The 19,571-nt window shown below is 46.0% G+C and overlaps 1 long non-coding RNA gene across 1 annotated transcript; it reads right to left on the bottom strand.

Moving 5' to 3' along the window:
- Window positions 1–1,908: 1,908 nt before the first annotated feature.
- On the bottom strand, window positions 1,909–17,605 carry LOC114814164. Its single transcript, XR_003761909.2, has 3 exons — window positions 17,396–17,605; window positions 6,964–7,128; window positions 1,909–2,296 (listed from the first exon to the last, which is right to left on the bottom strand). It is a non-coding gene; the product is annotated as an uncharacterized LOC114814164 (long non-coding RNA).
- Window positions 17,606–19,571: the final 1,966 nt, after the last annotated feature.

The following is a 19,571-nucleotide window of genomic DNA, read 5'->3' on the forward strand; positions in this document are numbered from 1 at the left end:
CAGTGTTTCCCAGATGGTAACCTCAACAATTCCTCCAGTAAATCACTGCCACTATCCCATGGCTTATGGGCTAGGCACAGGAATTCATTAGGGTTTCAGAGCTGTACTGTGCTGGCAGGGGCTGAGAGCTGAGCTCTAAGGGGTTTTTGAATCCTAACCATTCCCACATAAATGTGGCCTCAATATCAATAAGGATGCAGGATGCTGAACACAAAATGAATAGCTTCTTGCCCTTCATAAGGAAAGTGCTCAATTACTTTTAACTCAAAGTTATGGCACGTAATAAAGGCTGTATCTGTGCAATACCTGCTTGGCTGGCACATCCTTATTTCTGACTGAAATATGCCCCTTCATCACTTCAGTCACCTCTAAGAGTTGATGAGGTGTCACTAATGTCTTCCCTTTATAATAATAACAGTTGTATTTGTTAAGTGTTTACTGTGTGCAAGGCACAAAGTGCTGGGGTGGATACAAGCAAATAAGGGTGGACACAGTCCCTGTCCCACGTGGGGCTCAGAGACTTAATATCCTCCTGCCACCTTTACCGTAAAGTCATTTGCCACCCCTGATTATAAATTCAAATCAAACTCCTTTGACTCCAACATCTTTCATGCGATATTTAGGACCCTGGCTTGAGGCTGAGAGACCAAGGAACTTGCAGGGGCACCTAGCTAATGCACCAGTAATAATAATCATATTTCTTAAGCAATTACTATGCACTAAGCACTGGGGTAGATACAAGCTAATCAGATGGACACAGTTCTTGTCCCATGTGAAGCTCACAATTTAAGTAAGAAGGAGGACAGGTAATGAATCCCCATTTTACAGATGAGGGGAACCTGAGACTCCGAGAAATTACGTGACTTTCCTGAGTTGACACAGAAGACAAATGGCAGATCAGAAATAAGATCCCAAGTTCCTCTGTCCTCCTGGGCCAATGCTCTTTCCACTTGGTCCTGGCGGCTTCCCATAAAACACAACCTCTCCTTGTAGTGTCTCTCCTACAGCTAATCACTAACTTCCCATCCAACTGCTTCCTCTTCACTCTAATTTGGTCTTGCTTAAACGTCCTGGATCTCCCTCCCAACCCCGACCCTCTGTGGGAGAAGGGGTTGGGAGAAGGGGTGCCCCTGTGACCGCTCTGCCCCCCAACTCTCCAAATCCCTGGCTTAGGCCAAGAGAGAGGCTGCTTTAATTATGGGCGCTGGAACACAAAAGGTACCTCTGCTTCTCTGGCAGTGGGAAGAGTTCTTCCTCATCTGGGAGAGGGAGAGAGGTGAGGGTTTGCACGAATGACCCCCAGATCCTGGCACAACCTAGTAGTCCAGTTCCCATTTCCAACTCCATGGATATACATCTCTCCCAGAATGCCCCATATCCATCTGCACTCGTTCAGGTAGTGTATCCATAGAGTTTTCTAGGTAAAAATATGGAAATGATTTACCAATTGCCCTCTGCCCTGTAAACTTGAGTCTCCACCCTTGACTCTCTCCCATGCTGCGGCTGCCCGGCACAGATGAGTTTTGACTTGTAACAGATTGCCCTTCTGTTAGCTAGCCACTTCTCAAACTACGGATTAGACTGTAAGCCCATCAAAGGGCAGGGACTGTCTCTTTCTGTTACCGATCTGTACAATCCAAGCACTTAGTACAGTGCTCTGCACATAGTAAGCCCCTCAAATACTATTGAATGAATGAATAGAATGGGTATACCTCTGCTTAACTCTCCTCCTGTAGCCGAGATTGGTAGAGCACTGGAAACTCCACGTGCAATCCTGAGGGGCAGATTGAGCATTAGGAAACTGTATTTTTAAAAGGTCATCTTTAATTTATGAAAACAGTTTTCATCTTTTTTCTCTGGGAAAAATGAAAACACAAAAACTATGAGACCCGAATATTGAATTATAAATTTCAAAATATGTGTTAATTTATTAACTCAGGCTAATTTGTTAGAGAAAGCACCATACATTTTAATTAGAACTTTAATTTCAATTATTTGATAACACATTAAAAAAAAATAAGTAACTAAAGCAATAACTTTTTTCCAAATTGATAATTATTCTAATAATTTTCACAATCATACTGTGCATACACATTTTCAGACTTTTGATTTAAAAAAATGAAATCAGATGAAGGAAACGGTAAAGAATTCAGTTGAATTGAAAACTTTCAATAGCTTCGTCTTTGTTTTGCTTCTTTGTCTAGAATAGTCTGTTTTAAACTCACGGTAGCATCTTGAAATCCAGGGTTGAGATCTAATACTTTTCTGAAATCTCTCAGAGCTTCATCAAACTGTCCTGTTCCCATTGACACCACCCCAACCCCCAGAAAAGAGGAAAAATATTAAACATTTTCTTATCTAAATCTTTGCATATAACTTAATATTTGTTTCACCTCCTTCAGGGCCCGCATACACAGCCTGAATGCTGCTGGCTGACTCCCAAGACAAGTTTGTTCTTACAAAAAGACTCCAAAGAAGTGTTTTTACTAGAGTAGTCACACTTACAGTTTCATTTCCCCAACAATGGAGTTTTGTTTACTGTGGGGCCATTGGCTGTTTAAATTGTTTTAAAGCATAATATCACCGTATCAAAAAATTCAACAAAATTTCAACAAAGAAAAATGAACTTAATCAAGTTTCTACCCATTGTGAATATTCAGCAAAAAATTGTATAACTGAAACTATAAAAGCACTACTGGATAGAGCATTGGCCTGGGAGGCAGAAGGACCTGGGTTCTGATCGTAACTCTGCCCCTTGTCTATGTGACCTTGGGAAGGTCACAACTCCTCTGCCTCAGTTACCTCATCTTTAAAATGAGGATTGATGCTGTGAGCCTCATGGGGACAAGGACTATAACCAACCTGATTAACTTATCTACTCCAGTGCTTAGTACAGTGCTTGCTTATAGTACATAGTAGCACTCAACAAATATCATAATAACAAAAAAAATCTTTACCAAATGGCAAACTCTACAGTAAGCAGCATTTTGAACATTCCTCAATACTAGTGCTCTCTGGTCAGACTGATTTCCCCAAGGGAAATGCTTTCTGCCAGCAGGAGTTGACAGAAATTGGGAGAGGTTGGAGTCTTCTTTGGGAGGGGTTAGTAAAGTTCTCAGCATCCTCTAGCCGGGCTATCTAAGGGCATTGAAGACTTTGTTGGGAATAAAAAGCTACTAAGAGCTTCAACAGCTGGTGGGAAGACAGGGTTAAGAGTGATAGAAGTTTAAGGGGGATATGATAAGGGGAAAATATACAGTATAGTCGGCTCCCTCTCCCACTGATGCCCACTCTTTGCAGTCTTTCAGGCTTTTATAGAGACTGAATTCCCATTCTGAGGCTTTCATTAGGCCTCTATATTGATTTAACACCCCTCCCTGGGCAGCACTATCTTCTGGTTAAGCAGAATTTTTGACTAACAGTCCACCAACTTACTAGATAAAGATTTTACTGTACCTCAAATAAGGTACAGTAAACACTATCTAACTTTGACTTCCTTGACATGTCCCTCTCCTGGTTCTCCTATCTTTCTGGCCACTACTCAGTCTTTCATAAGCTCTTCCTTGGTTTCCCATATCTTAAATGTGAGACTCCCTCAGGGCTTAGTTCTGGGTCTCCTATTCCTCATATACACTCATTCCTTTGGATAACTCATTCGCGTCTACAGCTTCAAATGACATCCCTACGTGGAAGACTCCTTTCTTTGTATCTTCAGCCCTAACCCCTCTTCTCTGCAATCTCTCATTTCCACCTTTCTTCAGTAAACTTCATCTTCCCACTCAGACCATCCCCTCCCATGAACTTTCCCATCACTAGTGACAAACCACACCTTTCTCCCTGCCTAATAAGCCCACAAACCTAGGCTTTATCTTTAACTCTTCTCTTCTCTTCAACCCACATGTTTATTCAATCACCAAATCCTGTTTGTTCTATCTTCACTGCATCTCCACCATCTGCTCCTCCATCTCCATCCACTTTTCAGTCCACTTCTATTCTCACTCGCTCCCAAGGTTTCAACATACCCACCTCTAATACTGATAATTCCCAATTTTACATTTCCACCCTGCCTGATCTCTCCCATCTCTGCAGTCTCACATTTCTTCTTGCCTTCAAATCATCTCTACCTGGATGTCCCCACTGACACTCAAAGTTAACATGTCATAAACAGAACTCCTTATCTTTCCACCCAAACCTGTCCTCCCCCTGACTTTCCCATCTCAACAGACAGCACCACCATCCCTTACTGTATCACAAGCCATAACTTTGGTGTTATCCTTGTCTCACCTCTCTCATTCAACCAAATAGTCAATCTATTACTAATTCCTGTTGATTCAACCTTCACAACATTGCTCAAATCCACCCTTTTCTCCCCATTCAAACTACCCCCTTAATTCAAGCACTTATCCTATCCCGCCTTGATTACTAATTTCAGCCTCTTTGATGACCTCCCTGCCTCCTGTGTCTCCCCAGTCCAGTTCCATATTTCCACTGTTGCCTTGGAATCACTTTCCACAGAAATGTTCAGTCCATGTATCTCCACTACTCAAGAACCCTCCAGTGGTTGCCCATTCACCTCCCACATCAGACTCCTTACCATCAGCTTCAAAGCACTCCATCAACCTTGACCCCTCTTTACCTCAGTTGCTACTCTCCTCACTACAACCTAGCTACATACTTCCTCCTCTAATGCCCCTACTCACTCTACCTCGATTTCCTCTACCTACCACTGACCTCGTGCCCATATCCTGCTTCTGGCCTGGAATGCCCTCCCTCCTCAATATCCGACAGAGAGTTGCTCTCCCACCTTCAAAGCTTATTGAAGGCACATCTCCTCCAAGCGACTTTCCCTAAGCCCTCCATTTCTTTTTTTTCCACTCCCTTCTACGTTGCCCTGATTTTCTCCCTTTATTCACTCCTCCCATGGCACTTACGTACATGTCTATAATTTATTTATTTATATTAATGCCTCTCTCCCCTTCTCCACTTTGAGCTCATGGTGGATGGGGAACATATCTATCAACTCTGCTATAGTGTACTCTCCTAAGTGTTTTAGTACAGTGCTCTGCACACAGTAAATACAATTGATCCAAACTGCCACCATTCATTCAATAGTATTTGTGGAGCGCTTACTATTGTGTAGAGCACTGTTCTAAGCGCTTGGAACAGACAATTCGCCAACAGATAGAGACAATCCATGCCCAATGACAGGCTCATAGGCTCGGTGGCACTTGAACTTGACCACTTGACTACTGCTTCAGCCTCTATGCTCATCGCCCTGCCTCCAGCTTCTACTGTCTCTAGTCCATACATTACTCTGCCTGCTTATATCATTTAAAACAAAAATTTAAAAAAAAATTTTCCACACATCTCCCCATAACTCAAAAACTTCCATTGGTTGCCTATCCATTTCCCCATCAAGCAGAAACTCCTCACCATCACTTTAAGGCTCTCCCTGCTACCTAATCACACACCTCTCCCACTGCAATCCAACTTGCACACTTTGCTCCTTAAAACCAACCTATTCACTGTACCTTGATCTCATTTCTCACACCATCAAGCCCTCACTCATGCCCTTTCCTCCCATTTCATACCTGAAATGCCTCCATTCTCACCATCTTCGAAAGCCTACGAAAATTAAAATCACAGCTCCTCTGGGAACACGTCCCTGACTAATCTCACATCCCTCTAGCTTCCCTTCCTACTGCATCATCACTTAAGCAGTAGAGACTGTACACCCTAAGCACTTTGGTACTCACCCCAGCTCCCACTTCCACACCACTTATGTCTACAGCCTTAAACTGTGGTTGCTTTCCCTCCCTGTAATTTAATATCCACCTCCTCTGCTGTCTGTGAGCCTCTTGAAGACAGAGATCATATCTACTTACTCTATTGTAGTCTCCCAAGTGCTTAGTACAGCATTCTGCACACAGTAAGTACTCAAATTATATATTATAAATTATTTATTTATATGAATGTCTTCCCCTTTGGAATGTATAATCACTGGGCAGGAACATGTCTACCAACTCTGTTATACTGTACTCTCCCAAGTCTTAGTACAGTGCTCTGCACACAGTAAGTGTTCAATAAATACCACTGATGTTGATGAGGATAAATAAATACCACCTATTGAATGATTGACCTGAAATTTCAGGAGGTAGGGTTTGTTTTGCCATCTGACTTCTGAATTGCTCAGGAGCCCACCCAGTTGATATATATAGTCTAAGCATGCTAATGGCTACATTGTCCTCACTTTGCTTCTGGCTGGCTTAGGCCTTGAGAACTGCCTTAAGGGCCTCTATGGCAAGAGGAGGGTGGAAGACAAGGTTGAGAGCTGGAAAGTCTGAAATATTTTCTGTCATTTGATGGGACATCTGAATTCTGTCTGCTCAGCACTTAACTCACTGAGGGTTACACTGGCTCTTTCATTCATTCACTCAATCGTATTTACTGAGCGCATACTGTGTGCAGAGCACTGTACTAAGCACTTGGAAAGTACAATATAGCAATAAAGAGATACAATCCCCTGCCCACAGCGGGCTTACAGTCTGGGGAAACAGGCATCAATATGAATAATAGAATTATAGATATATACATAGATACATTGCTGTGTGGTGGCAGGGGGCAGAGGGGAGAACAAAGGGAGTAAGTCGAGGTGACACGGAAGGGAGGGGGAGCTGAGGAAAGGGGGCTTAATCTGGGAAGGCCTCTTGGAGGAGATGCACCCTCAGTAGGCTTTGAAGGGGGGGAAGAGTGATTATTTGGCAGATTGAGGCTCTTGTGTACAATTAAGTGATCTTCCCAGCAAAAATATCATACAAAATTGTGCTAGCCCCATTTAATGAGGCCACTGAGAGACTAGGAAAGCCCGACCCATGTGCTCCACAAAATCAATCATCAACAGAACTGGGGAACGTGGGACCAAGACCAATCAACATACGAGATTTGAACATGTGTTTTTCTTACCCAGTCTATAAAAGATCAATCCTCTGTTATAATATGGGACCTCAAAGCTGGGTTGGGCTTCTATGGCAGATGAGTAGTCATCAATGCTTCATCAAAATCGACCTTGAAATATTTGATTTGCCCCCTGTTGTTAAAAGCAATAGACAAATCCTCAGGGGTGCATTGCTTAAACCAAAAGAGAAAATCCAATTAAAATCAGCATGGGAAACAGAACTTCAAAAGTGCAGTATAGGTACAAAAAGTCAAGATGAGGAAAATATTTAAAGCTGATCAAATGTAGTTTCTTAAAGGACACAAACTTTATCTGCAGTAGCTGACTTTAATTAAAAATTAGAAAAAAACTAGAAATTTAAGAAATTAATGCTGTTTACATTTGGAGAAGTCATGTGCGGCTTAACAATAATAATAATAGTGGTATTTGTTAAGCACTTACTATGTGCAAAGCACTGTTCTAAGCCCTGGGGTAGATACAAGCTAATCAAGTTATCCACATGGGGCTCACAAATGATGGCATTTGTTAAGTGCTTACTATGTGCAATGCACTGTTCTAAGCGCTGGGGAGGATACAAGGTGATTGGGTTGTCCCATATGGGGCTCACAGTCTTAATCCCTATTTTACAGATGGGGTAATTGAGGCACAGAGAAGTTAAGTGACTTGCCCAAAGTCACACAGCTGACAGGTGGCGTAGCCGGGATTGACCCATGATCTCTGACTCCAAGCCCAGGCTCTTTTCAGTGAGCCATGCTCCTTCTCTTAATAATAATAATAATAATAAAATAATATAATAATGTTATTTGTTAAGCAGTTAGTACCTGCCAAGCACTGTTCTAAGCACTGGGGTAGATGGAAAGTGATCAGGTTGTCTCATGGGGGCTCACAGCCTTAATCCCCATTTAACAGATGAGCTAACTGAGGCACAAAGAAGCTAAGTGACTTGCCCAAGGTCAGAGAGCAGACAAGTGGTGGAGGCAGGATTAGAACCCACATCCTTTTACAGTTCCACCAGTATCACACAATAAGTTTAAATTTATTTGGGGATGATTTCATTCATTCATTTACTGAGTGCATAATTTAGTATATGAAAAATATGAAAACTATTTTTTCATATGAAATTTAATATGAAAAATTAGTTTAGGAAAAATGGTATTTTTCCTATGAGACCGAGAATGCTTTCTGATTGGCAGGCAAGACTGCTTGATTGACAGCTGCTGTCTAGGAGTTGTGGCCAAAAACCTACTGGACCCTACATGGCAGCAAAGTGACAGAACAGAATTGGGAACAAAAGCAATGGGTCAGTGTGGGAAGAGCATCCTATCTGTGAATTCACCCTCTCCCTCCGCCTCAGTAACCCACAGCAAGGACACAAAACTGCACGGACACTGCAAGGTTGCTGAATGGGAACCATCCCAATCAGAGAGACATCCTGGGAACATGGGGAGGGCTAACCGGTATGAGGGAGCTTTGTATATAAGAGGCCTTGCTGTTACCATTAGTTGTAGGCGTTTAGACCAAGCCCTGCAGAGCCTGCCTTGGTTGCCCATTCACCTCCACATCAGGCTCCTTACCATCAGCTTCAAAGCACTCCATCACCTTGACCCCTCTTAGCTCAGCTTGCTGCTCTCTCACTACAACCTAGCCTACATACTTCCTCCTCTAATGCCAACCTACTCACTGTACCTCAATCTCATCTACCTCACCACTGACTTCGTGCCCATATCCTGCTTCTGGCCTGGAATGCCCTCCCTCCTCATATCCGACAGAGAGTTGCTCTCCCCACCTTCAAAGCTTACTGAAGGACCACCTCCCCACCCAACCTTTGCTTGCTTGCTGCGCTCCAGCTATGTGAGAAACCCAATAAAAAGGCAAAAATGATCCCTCTGGCTCGGTGTCTGGTCTTTGGCTTGTTGTCACCCAATCTAAAGAACCCGGAGCCACCCTCTGATCGGCGACCCCAGCTGATTTGGGGGGCATCTCCCCAAAGTCAGTCAGCCAAAGGTCAGTCAACCGACGTCTTTGTCAGGCTCAGAGGCAGGGTCTGTCTTCCAAGATGTTGTTTTCAAAAATGTCCTGGTTGTGTTTAAATCCCCATTGACATGAGGCTGAGCTCAAACACTGGCAAAAAAAAGAATAGTATTTACTGGGTGCTTAGTGTGTGCCGTGCCCTAGAGAAGCAGAAAATAGACTTGCCCCAGGTCACAGAGCAGACAAGTGACAGAGCTGGGATTAGAACCCAGGTCCTCTGACTCCTGAGCTCTTTCACTAGACCACACTGATCACCCTCTAGACTGTTAACTCCTCCCTCTAGACTGAAAGCACCTTGTTGCCAGGGTACATGCCTACCAAATTGGAAGCAGTGTGGGCTAGTGGATAGATCACAGGCCTGAGAGTCAGAAGGACCTGGGTTCTATACCCATCTTTGCCACTTGTCTGTCGTGTGACTTGGGCAAGTCACTTAGCTTCTCTATACCTCATATTACCTCATCTATAAAATGGGGATTAAGACCGTGAGCCCCATGTCAGACAGGGACTGTGTCCAACTTCATTAGCTTGTATCTACCCCAGCTCTTAGAGCAAGGCTTGATACATAAGTGCTCAATAAACACCATAAAAAAACCAAAACACTTTGTACCTTACTTCTCCTAAGTGCTTAGTACAGTGCCTTGCCCACAGTAACTGCTCATTAAAAGCCATTGGTTAATTGATTGTTCTCCTTCCCTTTTGGATTATCAACCCTGTTTGGGACAGGGACTGTAGCCGACCTGATAATATTGCATCTACCCCAGTGCTTGGCACATAGTAAGCATTTAACAAATACCACAATTATTACTAAGCACTTGGAAGAGTAAAATAGAGTTAGTAGACACTATCCCTGCCCTCAAGGAGCTTACTATCTAGCATGAGTGACAGATCCTAAAATCAGTTATAGATAGGAGAAAGCAATGGATGCATGTCTGCGGGGTGAGTACCCGCCTGCTTAGGTGATGGCAAAAGTGCTAAAGTGGAAATGGTTGGGGGAATGGGGGTGAGATCAATCAATTGATGGCATTTATTGAGCGCTTACTATGTGAAGAGCACAGTACTAAGCACTTGGAAGAGTATAACAAAACAGAATTAGTGTTGAGAGATTAATCAGGGATGACCTCCTGGAGGAGATGTGATTTCAAAAGGGTTTTGATGAAGATAGAGAGAGCAGTAGCTAATCAGATTTGAAAAAAGAGTTCCTGGCAGAAGGGAGGATGTGAGCAAGAGATCAGTCAATCATTCAATTGTATTTATTGAGTGCTTAATGAATGCAGAACACTGTACTAAGTATTGGGGAGAGTACAAGATAACAGGTCAATGGCAAAAGGTGAGGAAGAATACAGAATTGAATTGTCTATTCAGTAATGCCCTTCAAAAGCATATCTGCTCTGTGAATATACTGTTGGTGTTTGTTAAGCGCTTACTATGTGCAGAGCACTGTTTTAAGCGCTGGGGTAGATACAAGGTAATCAGGTTGTCCCACGTGAGGTTCACAGTTCATCCCCATTTTACAGATGAGGTAACTGAGGCCCAGAGAAGTGAAGTGACTTGCCCACAGTCACCCAGCTGACAAGGGGTAGAGGCGGAATTCGAACCCATAACATCTGCCTTCCAAACCCGGGCTCTTTCCACCGAGCCATGCTGCTTCTCTACTGCACTTCACTGTGCAAAATTTGTAGGGCAGATAAACCTTTTCTTTAGCTTGGCTTTGTCTAAGTTTATCAGCTGGTTTTTAGAATGTAAGCTCCTTGTGGGCAGGGATCATATCTATGAACTCTATTGTATTCTATTTATTGCTATTGTTTTTGTCTGTCTCCCCCTATTAGACTGTAAGGCCATCAGAGGGCAGGGACTGTCTCTTTCTGTTACTGATTTGTACATTCCAAGCGCTTAGTACAGTGCTGTGCACATAGTAAGCACTCAATAAATACTATTGAATGAATACTCCCCAAAGTGCTTGGTGTTCTGCATACATAATAAGTGCTCAATAAATACCACTGATTGAGTGACTGCATAAGTCATGCATAATGGGAGAGGGAGTAAGGGAAATAAGGGCTTAGTTGGGGCAAGATTTCTTGGAGATGTGATTTTAATGGTATTGAAGGTGGGGAGAGTGGTGGTCTTCTATATATGAAGGTAGAGGGAGTTCCAGCCTAGAGGGAGGATGTAGGCAAGGAGCTGATGACAAGACAGAAGAGTTAGGCTGGTGTTAGAGAATCAGACTGTGTGGGGCTGGAAATCAGTAAGGTATGATAGGAAGGGGTGAGCTGATTGCTTTAAAGCTAATGATAAGGAGTTTCAGTTTGATGTGAAGGTGGAAGGGTAATCACTAGAGGTTCTTGAGGAGTGGGAAGACATGGCCTGAACTTTGTTTTTAGAAAAAAAATCTGGGTAGCAAGAGGGAGGTAACTTTCCATCATCGTGGACAGCACCATCTTTCCTGTCTCACAAATGCATATCCTTGACTCACCTCTCTCATTCAGCCCACATATTTAATATAATCACTAAATCCTGTTGGTTCCACCTTCACAACATTCCCTAAAATCCACCCTTTCCTCTCCATTCAAACTGTTACTATGTTAATCCAAGCAATTAAACTTTCCTGCTTTGACTACTGCATTAACCTACTTCATGACCATCCCTGCCTCCTGGCTCTCCCCACCGCAGGCCATATTTCACTCGGCTGCTCGGATCATTTTTCACAAAAACATTCCAGTCCGTGTTTCCCACTCCTCAAGAACCTCCAGTGATTGTCCATCCAACTCTGCATCGAAGAGAACTCCTTTACATGCTCCTTAAGGTTAGGCAGCATGGCTTAGTGGCAAGACCAGAGGACGTGAGCTCTAATCTCAGCTCTGCCATTTGGTCTTCTGTGTGACCTTGGGCAAGTCACTTAACTGCTCTGTGCCTCAGTTTCCTCATCTGTAAAAATGGGGTTTCAGGTTGTGAGCCCCATGTGGGACAGGGACTGTGTCCAACCTGATTACCTTGTAACTACCCCAGCACTTAGAACAGTGCTTTGCATACAATAAGCACCTTAACAAATACCATAAATATTATTATTATTTAAAGCAATCACTTTGCCCTCTATCTCACCTTGCTACTCTCCTACGACCCAGCCAGCACACTTCATTCCTCTAATGCCAACCTACTCGCTTTACCTTGATCTCATTTATCTCGCTGTCAACCTCTCACCTACATCCTGCCTCTGACCTGGAATGCCCTCCCTCTTCATATCTGGACAATCACTCTCCCCACCTTACAGTCTTATTGAAGGCACATCTCCTCCAAGAGGCCTTCCCTGACAAAGCCCTCATTTCCTCTTTTCCCTCTCCCTTCTTCACTGCCCATACACTTTCACTCACTCAGTATTTATTAAGCACTTACTGTGTGCAGAGCACTGTATTAAGTGCTTGGGAAAGTACAATACAACAATAAACAGTGACATTCCCTGCCCACAGTGAGCTCACAGCCTAGCGGGGGGAGGCAAACATCAATACAGATAAAACTGCAGATATATACGTAAGTGTTGGGGGGGTTGGAGGGGTGGGGAGAGTAAAGGAAGCAAGTCACGGTGATGCAGAAGGGAGTTGGAGATGAGGTAAAGTTAGGCTTAGTGAGGGAAGGCCTCTAGGAGATGTGCCTTCAATAATGCTTAGAAGCCGGGGTGGGGGTGGGGGAGGGAGTAATTGTCTGTCAGATTTGAGGAGGGAGGGCGTTCCAGGCCAGAGGTAGGATGTGGGCCAGGGGTCGATGCCAAGATAGAAGAGATCAAGGCACAGTGAGAGGGTTAGCACGAGAGGAGTAAAGTATGCGGGCTGGGTTGCAGGAGAGAAACGAGGTGAGGTAAGAGAGGGCAAGGTGAGGAACTGCTTTAAAGCCAATGGTGAGGATTTGCACCCTTAATTCACCCACCCCTCAGCCTGACAGCACTTATGTACCTGGCCATAATTTATTTATTCATACTAATAGCTGTCTTCCCCTCTTGACTGTAAGCTTACTATGGACAGGTAACGTGTCCACCAACTCCCCTCACCTCCGCCAAACTAATTCTCTTCCCCTCTTCAAAGCCCTACTTACAGATCACCTCCTCCAAGAGGCCTTCCCAGACTGAGCTTCCCCTTTGCCCTCTGCTCCCTCTGCTGCCCCTCTACCCCCCCTTCACCTCCCCTCAGCTAAGCCTCCTTTCCCCCCTTTCCTCTGCTCCTCCCCCTCTCCTCAGCACTGTGCTCATCCGCTCAATTGTATATATTTTTTATTACCCTATTTATTTTGTTAATGAGATGTACATCCCCTTGATCTATTTATTGCTATTGTTTTTGTCTGTCTCTCTCCGATTAGACTGTAAGCCCGTCACTGGGCAGGGACTGTCTCTAAAATGTTGCCATTTGTACATTCCAAGCGCTTAGTACAGTGCTCTGCAACATAGTAAGCACTCAATAAATACTACTGAATGAATGAATGAACTCTGTTATATTGTTATAACCTGTACTCTCCCAGTGCTCAGTACAGTGCTCGGCACACAGTCAAATGTCTCAATAAATACAGACTGATTGATTGACTAAGAGAGACAGGAGACAGGGAGGTTAGTGAGGAGACTGGATATAAGGTGCTTGGATCAACGAGGGTAGCTGTTTGGGGTGGAAAGGAAAGGGTAGATTTTAGTGATGTTGTTGAAGACAGAACTATAGGATTGGTGACAGTGAAATATGTGGGTTGAATAAGAGGGATGAATCAAGGATAATTTCAGTGTTATGGACTTGCTGAGACAAGGAGGATAGTAATGTTGGTTTGTAGTGATGGAAAAAACAAGGGGAGGAAAGGGTTTGGGTGGGAAGATGAGGAGTTCTGTTTTGAACCTATGTTTAAGACGTTGAGGGGATATCCAGGTAGAAGATGTCCTGAAGGCAGGAGGAAATGTGCAACTTCAGAGAAGGAGAGAGATCAGAGCTGGAGAGGTAGATTTGGCATTCCATGTAGGGATGGAAGTTCAAGCCATGAGAGTGAATGAGTTTTCCATGGGAGTGGGTGTAGATGGAGAATAGAAGGGGACCCAAAAGTGAACTTGAGGGACTCCCACACTTGGAGGGTGGGAGGCAGAGGAAGAGCAATAAAGCTTCAACTTCAAGCCAGTTGCACTGGGTGGGCATGTGAAGAATGAACAGGTCACTGTCTGGTCATCTAAACTTGGAAACCCAAAGCAAGGAAAACAGGAAACACTTCAGTGATTCATTTCATTCATTCAATAGTATTTATTTGAGCGCTTACTATGTGCAGAGCACTGCACTAAGCTGCTTGGAATGTACAATTCGGCAACAGATAGAGACAATCCCTGCCCATTGACGGGCTTACAGTCTAATCGGGGAGACAGACAAAAACATGACCACTTAGTAGCCAATATAAATAAAAATTAAATATTTTAATAGGGAGGTAAGTGGTAAATATGATTCTTAATTATACAAAAACTAAAGTCTAGGATTTTTGTCTCAAGAATTCATCATCATAACTGGAGAGCACAGTTCTGACGCCTCAAAAATGGTCATTTCCTCAGGTATTGGCCCCAGGGGTACAGTGAATTTCTTTTCATTATCGAAAAGCATTCGTTTAAATAATACATTTAAGCACGAAGTTCTGTGTTCAGAAAGAGAAGGCACATAACTTTCACTTGGTTCCTCCAAACATCCTGTGGCCTCTGCTGAAGACAGAATCCTGTTCCATCTGGATGGACTGGTTCTGACAGTAAAACCAAACTTTACACAATACCGTTCCTCACCTGAAAGCTGCAATCAAGAAAGGAGTGGCTCTTTTTAAGCATAAACTTTGGCAAGGATTGTAAATCGAGGCAACTGTAAATCAAGGGTCCCCATCAGAGTGATGCACTTGGCTCTACTGCAGAGTTCGCCTCTGTTCATTGGGGTTGGGTTTTTAGGTCCACCATTGGTCCTGTCAGTTACTCAGGTATCTGTAGGTGAACTGTCAGTGCACTAAAACAAACTCTACTACCTTTCTTCCATAGTTACCCTGAATAAGGTCCGTTGAGAAGAAACTCATGAGGGTGGAGGTTAGTCAATCGGTGAAGCTGCATTTATTGAACGTTTACTGTATACATAGCATAATGATAATAATTATGGTATTTGTTAAGGCACTTTCCTAAGTGCCAAGCCACTGTTTGAGGCAGAAACAAGATAATCGGGTTGGACACTGTCCCTGTCCAGACAGGGCTCACAGTCTTGATCCCCATTTTACAGAGGAGAGAACTGAGGCCCAGAGAAGTAAAGTGACTTGCTAAGGTCAATGAGAGCAGACAAGTGGCGAAGCCAGGATTAGAACCCAAGACCTTCTGACTCCCAGGCCCGTGCTCTATCGACTAAGCCATGCTGCTTCTCATTGCTTAGCAATGTATTAAGTTCTTGGAAGAATAGAATAATAGAGTTGGTAGACATATTCCTTGCCCACAAGGATGTACAGTCTAGCGAGGCAGGTAGACATTAATGTAAATACAACCACGACGGATACACAAAAGTGAGAGCGTGGCTCAGTGGAAAGAGCCTGGGCTTTGGAGTCAGAGGTCATGAGTTCTAATCCTGGCTCTGCCACCTGTCAGCTGTGTGACTGTAGGCAAGTCACTTAACTTCTCTGTGCCTCAGTTACCTCTTCTGTTAAATGGGGATTAACTGTGAGCCTCACGTGGGATAACCTGATTACCCTATATCTCCCCAGCGCTCAGAACAGTGCTCTGCACATAGTAAGCACTTAACAAATACCAACAGTATTATTATTATTAGATCATCGCTTATTAGAGTGCCCGGCCACATCGTAAAGCGCTTTAACAAATACCATAATAATTATCCTTATCATTATGGAGTAAGAAGCCTGAGGGCTTAGTCAGGGAAGGCCTGTAGGAGGAGGTGCGATTTTGATTAAGGCTATGAAGGTAGGGAGAATGAGCGTTGTATATGAACAGTGCTTTGCACATAGTAAGGGCTTAACAAATACCATCATGATTATATGAAGGAGGAAAGGGTTGTTCTGGCAAGAGGTCGGCGGTGAGATAGGCGAGATGGAGGTAGGGTGAGCACGAGGGGAAGGGAAGTGCTCCCTACCTGCCATGAGGGAGGGAAGTGCGCCGGGCGCTGAGTGTAGTGGGAAAGAAGCATTGTGGCTCAGTGGAAAGAGCCTGGGCGTGGGAGTCAGAGGGTCATGGTTACTAATCCCAGCTCTGCCGCTTGCAGCTGTGTGACTTTGGGCAAGTCACTTTAACTTCTCTGGGGGCTCGGTTTCCCTCATCGCTGTAAATGGGGATGAAAACTGTAGCCCCACGTGGGACAACCTGATCACCTTGTATCCCCCCAGCGCTTAGAACAGTGCTTTGCCCATAGTAAGCGCTTAACAAATACCACCATTATTATTATTAAAGTAGCGAAATGAGATGAGGACGGGGGCGGGGTGATTGAGCCTGTAATGTCCGCTCCGACTGAGGCCAATTGTGAGCCCGTTATTGGGCGGGGCTGGCCTCTATCTGTTGCCGAATTGAACACTCCAGCGCTTAGTACAGTGCTCTGCACATAGTGAGCGCTCAAGAAATACGACTGAATGAACGAGAAACCCCTGCGGCCTCCTCCCCGCGGCCCTGCACGAAGCGGCTGTTCCTAGGCAACCGGCTCCGGGGCTCCCCCTGCCGGCCACCCTACGCCACCGCCCCTTAGAGTTCTGCAATGGCCCAGGCCTCCAGCCACGCACTGGGGGCGGGCGGAGGGCGCTCGCCGCATCAGAAAACGCGCCGTCGACATTGCTTAGGAGTAAAAGAAAACGAAACAAAAATCCCCGTTTTGGTTTTTTTTTTATTTTCTCCGGAAAAGCCCCTCCGCCCCGCGGAACCCGCAGCTCACCGCCCCACTGCACTCTCGGTAAACCGATCCAGGCTAGCCGTCGGGTGCTGATGCTTCGGGCATCTGGCCATGTCGGGGAACGCTTCCCTATGGACCCCGTTTTCTGAAATGCCGCCCCATCCGACATCCTCGGGGAAGACATCACCTTGATTCTATTTATTGCTATTGTTTTAATGAGATGTACATCCCCTTCATTCTATTTACTGCTTACTGTTTTTGTGTGTCCTCCCCCGATGAGACTGTAAGTCCGTCAGTGGGCAGGGACTGTATCTGTTGCCAATTTGTACCTTCCAAGCGCTTAGTACAGTGCTCTGCATATAGTAAGCGCTCGATAAATACTGAATGCGTCTCTTTCTTGTTGGACTGTCCTCTGCCAAGCGCTTAATACAGTGCTTCGCGCAGAGTAAGCGATCAATAAAAACGATCGATCCAACCCCTGGGCGCAGAATTCCCCCCTCCCCACCAGGGCCAAGGAAGTCCCTTTGGCTCCCCTCCTCCGCTCTACCCCCGCGAGCTTTACCGCTTTCCGTGGACTCCTCGAGGGCCGGGGGCGACACCGTCATTGTTGGCGCCTTGGCAGATGTACTCCGAATAGAGTCGTTCAGCGGCTTCATGCTGGCCGTCTTGCAAGCGCGCGTGGGCGGCAGCCAGTATGGAGGCCGAGCCATCGTCCCGTTCCGGCTCCATTGGCAGACGGAAAGACCGACGCCTCCTAGCGGCCGCCCAAGCATCGCCTTCATCCTCTCGGGAGGGCGGGACTTGGCCCCCGAGGCTCTGAAGTCTCGTGATACTGAGGGCCGCGGTTGGGCTCTTGGCCTGTCCTGCCCGCCCCTATCCGCCTTCTCGGGGGAGAAGGTTTTTCTCTAATTTGTGGCTGATTCCCCTCGCCCCTCACCGCGGGCTGACATCTTCAAGGACACCGATTTGAAGGCCAATTCGCCGGCAGCCGCGAGAAGAGGGAGGGAAGGCGGGCGGGGGGACAAAAGCACCCTTGGACCCCGAACTCTTAAGCCGAGGCTAAAAGGAGTCCAGGCCGTATTCGGGGTCACGTCCCTCCCGCCCCTTGGGCCGGTTTTCTCTCACCTCCCTCAGTTGGTCACCCCACCTCCGATGAGCCTTGGCCGAGCCACAGTCTGCCGCCGTGGGTCCCGGGGGCCGCAGGCACCAGTGACCTTTCATTCATTCAATAGTATTTATTGAGCGGCTTACTATGTGCAGAGCACTGTACTAAGCGCTTGGAATGAACATGTCGGCAACAGATAGAGACGGGTCCCTGGCCGTTTGAACGGGCTTACAGTCTAATCGGGGGGAGACGGACAGACAAGAACCAATGGCAATAAATAGAGTCAAGGGGAAGAACATCTCATAAAAACAATGGCAACTAAATAGAATCAAGGCGATGTACAATTCATTAACAAAATAAATAGGGTAATGAAAATATACACAGTTGAGTCAGACAAGTACAGTGCGGAGGGGATGGGAAGGGAGAGGTGGGAGGAGCAGAGGGAAATGGGGGGACAAGCGGGTTAAGCTGCGGAGAGGTGAAGGGGGGGTGGTAGAGGGAGAAGAGGAGCTCAGTCTGGGAAGGCCTCTTGGAGGAGGTGAGTTTTAAAGTAGGGGGTTTGGAAGAGGGGAAAGAGAATCAGTTTGGCGGAGGTGAGGAGGGTGGGCGTTCCGGGACCGCGGGAAGGTGGCCCAGGGGTCGACGGCGGGATAGGAGAGACCGGAGGGACGGTTGAGGAGGTGGGCGGCGGAGGAGCGGGAGCGTGCGGGGTGGGCAGGTAGAAAGAGAGAAGGGAGGAGAGGTAGGAAGGGGCAAGGGTGATGTAGAGGCCTTGAAGCCTAGAGTGAGAAGTTTTTGTTTGGAGCGGAGGTTGATTAGGCAACGCACTGGAGGTTGTGTTAAGAAGGGGAGTGACATGCCCAGATCATTTCTGCAGGAAGATGAGCCGGGCAGCGGAGTGAAGAATAGACTGGAGTGGGACGAGAGAGGAAGGAAGGGAGGTCAGAGAGAAGGCTGACACAGTAGTCTAGCCGGGATATAACGAGAGCCCGTAGCAGTACAAGTAGCCGTCTGGGGTGGAGAGGAAAGGGCGGATCTTGGCGATATTGTAAAGGTGAAACCGGCAGGTCTTGGTAACGGATAGGATGTGTGGGGTGAACAAGATAGACGAGTCCAAGGATGACACCGAGATTGCGGGCCTGAGAGACGGGAAGGATGTGCGTGCCACTCCACGGTGATAGGGAAAGTCTGGGAGAGGGCCGGGTTTGGGAAGGAAAGATGAGGAGCTCAGTCTTGCTCATGTTGAGTTTTAGGTGGTGGGGCCGACATCCAGGTGGAGACATCCCGGAGGCAGGAGGAGATGCAAGCCTGAAGGGAGGGGGAGAGGACGAGTGGAGATGTAGATCTGCGTGTCATCTGCGTAGAGATGGTAGTCAAAGCCGTGAGAGCGAATGAGTTTCACCAAGGGAGTGAGTGTAAATGGAGAACCGGAAGGAGGGCCAAGAACTGACCCTTGAGGAACTCCAAGCAGTTAAAGGATGGGAGGGGGAGGAGGCGGCCAGCAAAGGAAGACCGAGAATGACCAGCCAGAGAGGTAAGAGGAGAACCAGGAGAGGACGGAGGTCCGGAAGCCAAGGTGAGAATAAGGTGTGGGAGGAGGAGGGGGATGGTCGACAGTGTCAAAGGCAGCAAG

The sequence above is a fragment of the Ornithorhynchus anatinus genome, chromosome 9 (genome assembly GCF_004115215.2).
Source record: "Ornithorhynchus anatinus isolate Pmale09 chromosome 9, mOrnAna1.pri.v4, whole genome shotgun sequence".
NCBI lineage: Eukaryota > Metazoa > Chordata > Mammalia > Monotremata > Ornithorhynchidae > Ornithorhynchus > Ornithorhynchus anatinus.